Genomic DNA, 7,370 nt, shown 5'->3' on the forward strand with positions numbered 1-7,370 from the left:
ACAAGCTTTCCTAATCAAACTAGCAAGTGTTGGCCTCCTATTTTTCTTCTTTAAACAACTGAAATAATACTCCTGAGATGAAGTAAAGAGTATCATGTTTAAGACCTCCTCTTTGGATTTTATTGTGTAATACCTCATCTTATAGCTAATGTGAGCAGTAAATGTCCATAATCATAAGTTTAGCCTGTAACCCAATGTCCCATGTGTATATATTTGGTTTCTTTCTATTAGCCTTTTTAAAAACATGTGGAGTTAATTTCTGGATACTCATTTTGTCTTTATATCTTATAGAGTCCAGATAGCTCACGTAAGTGGGAGAGTATAGGCAATTTACATACATGATGAAATAATAAAGATAAAAAAAATTCTTCATTGTCCCCCATATGCCAGTCCTGGTTCTGGATCACATTATACATTTTCTCAGTCTTTCCAACTGGCCTTCATGATAGATAGTATTATTTCCATTTGCATCTGTGAGAAGGGTAAGGTTTAGTAACTTTCGCAACAAGATCACACTAGTGGTAAACTGGTGGCATCAAGAATCTTAAGCCAAGATTTAAAGTCTTTTGCAAATGTATCAATATTCCTGATCTTCCCCAGAGTATTTCAAACACAATAATACAGCCCAGACCTCACTTCCCTGCTGGCTTTGATATGGTGCACAGATTCTTGATTGTAAGCAACAGAAACTGAGTAATTAAATTTATTTTAAAGGATGTGAGATACCTCAAAGAATCATTAGCAAGGCTGCAGACTGAGCCATGGAAAAACAGCAGGAACAGAAACAGCTCCCAAGACCCTAGGCACAATCATGCCACAGAACTAGTTCTGTAAAGATAACATTGCTGCTACCTTCAACCACTCAATAACAGAGCTTGCATCCCTACCATGACCACTGGCATTGAACACTGTCTTTGCTTTAGGCCATTGCTACCCTGGACACTCAAGGAGCTGTCTCTTCAACTGCAGCCTTTCACTAATATGAGCCTCTCGGTGTCTCTCATTCTTTGCTTGATATTTCCTAACTCGACGTTAGAGTGGGGTAAGGAGTGCCTTGTTGAACCATCACGCATCCACACTCTAGCCACAATGAGCACCTGGGATATCAAGACTGACATTTCCAGTTTCTACTGTCATATATTGACTGTCATTGTCTTTCACCAAAGCTCAAAAATGCTGGTCATTACCATTCTCCCACTGTCTCTGAGAAATGCCAACCATGCATTTGAGTTTTTGTTTCTTACTCTTTTGGATTAAGAACATATAGGTTTCTTTTAAAAATGCAAAGAGAATCACCTAAAGAGGACAACACACTGCTATCAACAGGCCAAATCCTCAGATTCTTCTACTTTATAAGATTATCTCAAGCAAAAATCAAAATTCTGAAGATGAAATATAAAAAAATGATAATGTTGGTTCAGGTTTAAGTATAAGAAAATAGTCCAGGAAAAGAATAATTTCTAGAGGAAGGTAAAACTGGTTTTGTTGTTCAATTATCTGTTTTGCAGACCTGGGAAGTTATGGTGGAGAAAGCAACAGAAAGGAAAAAGAGACAATGTGAGTGGAAACTTTCTTAAGTGACAAATGGACATACATTCATTCAATCTTGATTCAACAGGTATTTTTGACTGCCTATGCTGTCACGCATAGAACTAGGTGCTGGAGATAAAAATATGTGTAAAATTGCTCACTTTCTTCATAACGTTTGCTTTCTTCATGTATAGGCTGCTCGGCAGCTCACAGACATTTACCTGTCAGGAGCTAATTCTCTGGAAACCAAACTCCTTTTCTTCCAAAAATACCTATCTGACATAAAATGAAACTAGATTACACTAGTTCAGTGTTTAATATTCTGAAATCATAATTTTAGCCATAAATGCTGTTTCTTTCAAGTGATTGCTGTCTGGGGGTTCTCACAGCAGCCTTAGGTTGGGGAGTAGTCAGATCCTTCCCTGGCTGTCACTGGCTTGTTTAAGTGACCCCAAGCAAATGACTTAAGCATCTCTGGGACTTGGCTTTTTTATCTTTAAAAGAGGGCTAAAAATATCAGCCACCTGTTGGGAAGATCAGGGAGCTAATATATCTCAGAGCTTTCAAATCTCTGGCTCTAAGCCTTTTGCTATCTACGTATTAAGAACAAAGACAAGTCCTCATTGCTTTCACCCAAATGCTACATTCATTCAAAGGAGGAAAAAATTACAATATTTGAGTTCTACAAGACTTGAAGGTTATTTGGTATTAGTTTGAATTTCAAACTGTTTTTCTCTGTTGTACTCTTGGCACTGCCATTTTTTAAGTACAGCACTTCATTTGCATAATAATTACAAAGTTTAACAAATAGCATTAATGTCTGAAAGAAAGAGGTGCACTCCATTTAAATTACTGACAGTATTACATTACACATTTTAACTGCATTTTTTTTAAAGAAAGCTATTCCATCCAAATGTGCTGCTGTACAGATTCCCAGAGCTCAGCATTATTTGTGCTTTAAGAAGGTAAAATCTCTTCCTGTGCTCTTTAGTGACTTCTAAAACCCTATTCATAAATACTGATTAGGCACTATTTCACCATAGGACAGAGAGCTGTTGGCACAGATCCCTACTCAAAGCCAAATTGGAAATGTTAGTATAGTAAATTAGGCCAAATGTCCTAGCTGTACTGTACATGAAAGATCATCTTTAATAAATAGATGCTAATGTAGCACTTGGATCACTTATTGCCGTAAATGTCAACCCTTGGCCTTGATTCCAGGAAGTTTGGGAAAAAAAAAAAAAGATATTCAAGGAATGTGTGCTATTTTAATGAAAAAAAGAAGAATAAAGAGCAAACCTGAAATATACCATTTTTTTTTTGAAAGAGTGTTGAATTGGAACAGAAACTCACTGCTTAATAGTAGTGTGAGGAGAGAAAAGGAAAAAATGAAAAGACTTGTAATTTTTCCTGCTTATGCCCATGTTGTATTTGTTTTATTTTGCTTTTGTCTAGCTTTGTTACTTTGTGGATTATAAATAATGTATTTTTAACTAGTTTTCTCCTCAGTTGTTTGTCCATAACTTCCTTTAAACAAACTTAGATCCACTAGAAATAAAGTATCCTTAATTCTGATTCCATACAAGCCATCCTACCACTTCTCCACTTACATGCTTTTATATCCGGGCAAAACACACAAACACAGACACACACAGCTCATGGGCAAACAACGTACAAAAGTTCTATTAGAAAATTATATTGATTAGTAATTATTGTTTTATCCCTATATTTGGCCTAAGATAAGACAGCCTACTTCTAATTACAAAATATATCTTTAGCAAGCATATAGGCATTTCAAAGAAAGAGACTATGCACATATGCACATATTATTTACCTCATATAAATAATGTATAAGAAATTTGATCTGGCTTGGTAGCTTGTCCAAGCATTCTAACTTACCTATGTTAAGCACCTATGACTGGTTCAGTTATTTGACCTGAAAAGGTAAAGTGCAGTAACTAAAAGTACTTACATTTTCCTGATTTCCAGCCAAACACCAACCACTTGTTAGACCTTACAAGTCACTTAAACTTCGCAAGACTCAAGGTCTTCTGTACGCTGGTGATGAGAACACCGGTCTCATAGCTGCACTGTGAAAGTGATGAACATGAAAGACTCAGTAAAATGCCACTGGCATGTAAATGGATCCCAAGAAACAGGCAATATTGCCATCACTATTTCTAAATTGAATTATTTTGAGTCTTACTCATTAATAAATTGTTATTGTATTTCAAGCTTTAGTCTGAAACATTAAACTCCTTATTGATAAGTAATCACTATTGCAATGAAAAATTATGACTTGTTAATGGTATACTCTTACTCTTAAATTTTCCCCACATATGATAGATGTTTCTGGTTTATTTTTGTTTTTGTATTACATTTATTTCAAACTTCATCTTCTACAACTTTAAAAATGATTTAGTAGTACTTACCATTGTTAATGTCATGGTATTTTCATTCAAACTAAAATAATTTGTGTTATAATTTTATTCATAAGGTACCAATTATGTGATTTATCATGGGAAGATATCCATAATAGAGATCTAAAAGATTATGCTACAGAAGTTTCTCTACTGTATCAATAATACCTTAGATAAATTCTGAGAAGAGCTTGATATAACCTTGATCAATAATGATGGTGATAGCAGAGGTTTTTAAATTCTTTGATTCTCCCTACTCTGTGTCAGGACCCATTTTATGTCCTCCAAAAGACATATTTCTAACCTTCACCACAGCCATTCAGTAGAATATCTATATTCCTACTTTAATATAAGAACTCCTGAAGGTGAAATAACTTGTGAGGGCACATAACTACAGGAGTCATCACCTGGATTTAAACCTAGGCTTTTTTTGTCTCAAACATCTATGTCTTTTATTTTATCATTCTGTATTCTAATATTGAATTATAGAGATGCTTTGCTTAGTAATATTGATTGTTCAGGTATAATATTCCCCCACATAGTTATTTTTTGATAGGTAAATTAGGGGTTATTTCTGTATGCATGAAAGGAAAAATAACTTTTTTTATGTCCTTTGTATATGATATGGATATTTATGGGAGCATTTTACTTGACTGCAACAGTTATTTTTAATTGTAGATATTACTAAAAAAAGGATTAATCATTTTGTAATTCAATTCCAAGAACAGATAGCACCATATGGATTCTCCAGGTAAACTGAGTTAAGAGATCCTAAGGAAGTTTGCATAACATAGGGTTAAGTGGAGTCTGATACTATCTTGAGATGTGGATTCAGGACAGATAAGGCAGCAATAAACATGTAACCATGTAACCATGGAACATGCAAAACGCATTATAGGTCCTGCGGGGAAGCCACAGGTAGAATGTTCCTAAGTTTATGTAAGAATAGCTTAAAAACAAGCAAGTCAGCTATAGCAAGTACTGAAATCTTCAAGATGATGAGGCCTTGACAAGGATGAAATAGGTTCTATATGAAAAAGATTTGATGTTGCAAAATAACCCAACGATGGGCATTGTAGGAGCTTCATAGTGGCTCAAATGTGAAGAGTCACTGAAAATTGGGTATACTGTTTAGAATTCATGTTAAGACTTTAGGGAGGACAGAAATTTCAAATGGGTTTCATTATTTAATTTTCTACAAAGAAAAAAGATAAAATTATAAATATACATTTTATAGGTTAAACATTAATTTGAAGATGTGATGTGGTGTGCTCTGTATAAAAGTAATCAGAAAGAGTAACAAAATATTAAAATAACCTATAATGGTTTCAAAAGAATATTAAAATAAATGGACATATAGGAAAATTAGAGATAATTTTGAAAGATGCTGTTATATAATATCAGTATTACTTGTTTGAGAAATTTCCACAAAGCCCTTAAATATTTACAAGTTGAGAGCAAGCAGTATTCAATGAGCATTCATCCAACAAATAGAACTGAATTCCCCTATATGCTTAGTGAGCACTCCTGATTGCTTAATTAATGTTGATTGTTCCGACATTTATCATTGTTCTTTTCTTTCAAAACACCAATTTTCAGATGTTTATGCCATGTCCATCTGTAGAAAATATGCTGATCAAACAGCTTATGTCATTCCCTTTGGTCCAGGGCTCACATTGCAATTTAAGTTTACCAATTAGAGTGAAGGGATAGGTTGATTTTCTTTGCTGGGTGAGGAGAGTATTATTTTCTCTCTGAATGTTCTTTTCTTCATCTACGAGCATATCTAGCTCTCTCTCCTAGAGGAGAGAGACAAGGAATCTTAGTAATCTGAATGTTACTGGCAGTTGTGTTGCAACTACCAGATGAGTCAGCTTCAGTATAAAGCTGTGCCAAACATAAGCATAATATATATAGAGAGAGATGGAAAAATGCTGGATCTTAGATGACACCACTTAGTCCACTTATTTGCAGAGCATCACACGTCTGGAATCTATCTTACCTTTTATTAGTTAAGCCAATTTGTAGCTGTGTTTTCTGTCATTTGTAGCTAAATGGATCCTAAATGCCCATGATTTTTGCTGTGTATTGCAGATATTCAGGAAAAAAAGACAAAATGTCTGCTCCCAAGGAGCTTATACTATAAGGGAACAAATAGATATATACATTATTACACATAGATAAAATTGATATATTTTATTATATACACATATAAAAATCACATAAAGATATATACATCATTAGAAAAACAATAAGATAAATGTTAATGAAGATGTTTTCCACCCTCATACAACCAACACTCACCTATCACATTGTTCCTACTGCAGGCAGAACATGAAAGAAGCCACGATTCAGGATAATTTCAGAGCAATTATGATATGAAATGCACATTCAATGGCTTTCAGAAGCAGAAGTGGCAATGAGCACAAAAACATTACCCTCAATGAACATGAGGGTACTCAGCATCTGCATAGGAGATCATTACACAGAAAGATAAATTAATTCTCATAGATCTCTATTGAGAAAAATAATAAGTGTTTTGTTAGAAATTGTATATGATTTTAAATTTCACTTATCATCTGATAATCTAGTTTTGCTAAAATATATAATGAATACATACCAAGTGTTATGGAAGCACTGTGTTTATGAATTTTTGTTGAAGTGGGACATAGTTATGAGTAGTCTTCATAGAGTTAACATTCAATATTCAAGGCAAGAATTCATCATAAATATGGGAAAGTTAGTCAATAGTAATCAATGTTTATTGAGCACTTACTAAGTGGCACACATTTTTCTAGAAGAAGCAGCACTGAACAAAAGAAACAAAATTTGTTTTTATAATGAGGCTTATATTTGGAAGGGTTGAAACAGTTAGATCATGAACAACGTACATTACATGGGATGATAAAGTGATATGTGCTGGAAATAATGAAGTGAAATAACGAGTAGTTGAGTTGGTTAAGGGAAAGGAGATCATAATTTCAGATAAGGTAGCCAGGGAAAATCTTGCTTAACAGGTGATATGACAGCAAACATATCTAAGAAAGAGTGCTCCAAATGAAAGAACGAGCAGTACAAAGACCCTGAAGTTGGAGAATATCTTGCATGTTCAAAGAACAGAAAGATGGCAAAGAGCCCCTGGAACAGAGTAGGCAAACAAGCTGAAGAAGATATAATGGAGTCCTAAATTAGGGAAGGCTTCAGGTGAGGGCTTTTGCAAGTACTTTTACTTTTACTCTAAGTGAGATGGGAGGACACTGGACATTTTGAATTCAAGAGTGACAGAATCTAAGTTAAGTTTCAACAGCGTTATCTTGCTGCAGGGTTAAGAAAAAGGTGGGAATAAAGAAACAGCATAGTATGTTTAGGAAGCAAACGGTGGCCAAGGGAAGGGTATGAGTGTGCCATAGTGAGAGCAAG

General features: G+C 34.5%; 1 long non-coding RNA gene across 1 annotated transcript; it reads right to left on the reverse strand.

The window, feature by feature from the left end:
• Positions 1-3,546: 3,546 nt before the first annotated feature.
• On the reverse strand, positions 3,547-6,403 carry LOC108513629 (uncharacterized). Its single transcript, XR_001880965.1, has 3 exons — positions 6,255-6,403; positions 5,953-6,090; positions 3,547-3,620 (listed from the first exon to the last, which is right to left on the reverse strand). It is a non-coding gene; the product is annotated as an uncharacterized LOC108513629 (long non-coding RNA).
• Between the last annotated feature and the right edge of the window lie 967 nt (positions 6,404-7,370).

Source organism: Rhinopithecus bieti, unplaced genomic scaffold (assembly GCF_001698545.2).
Source record: "Rhinopithecus bieti isolate Rb0 unplaced genomic scaffold, ASM169854v2 scaffold_33122, whole genome shotgun sequence".
Taxonomy (NCBI): domain Eukaryota; kingdom Metazoa; phylum Chordata; class Mammalia; order Primates; family Cercopithecidae; genus Rhinopithecus; species Rhinopithecus bieti.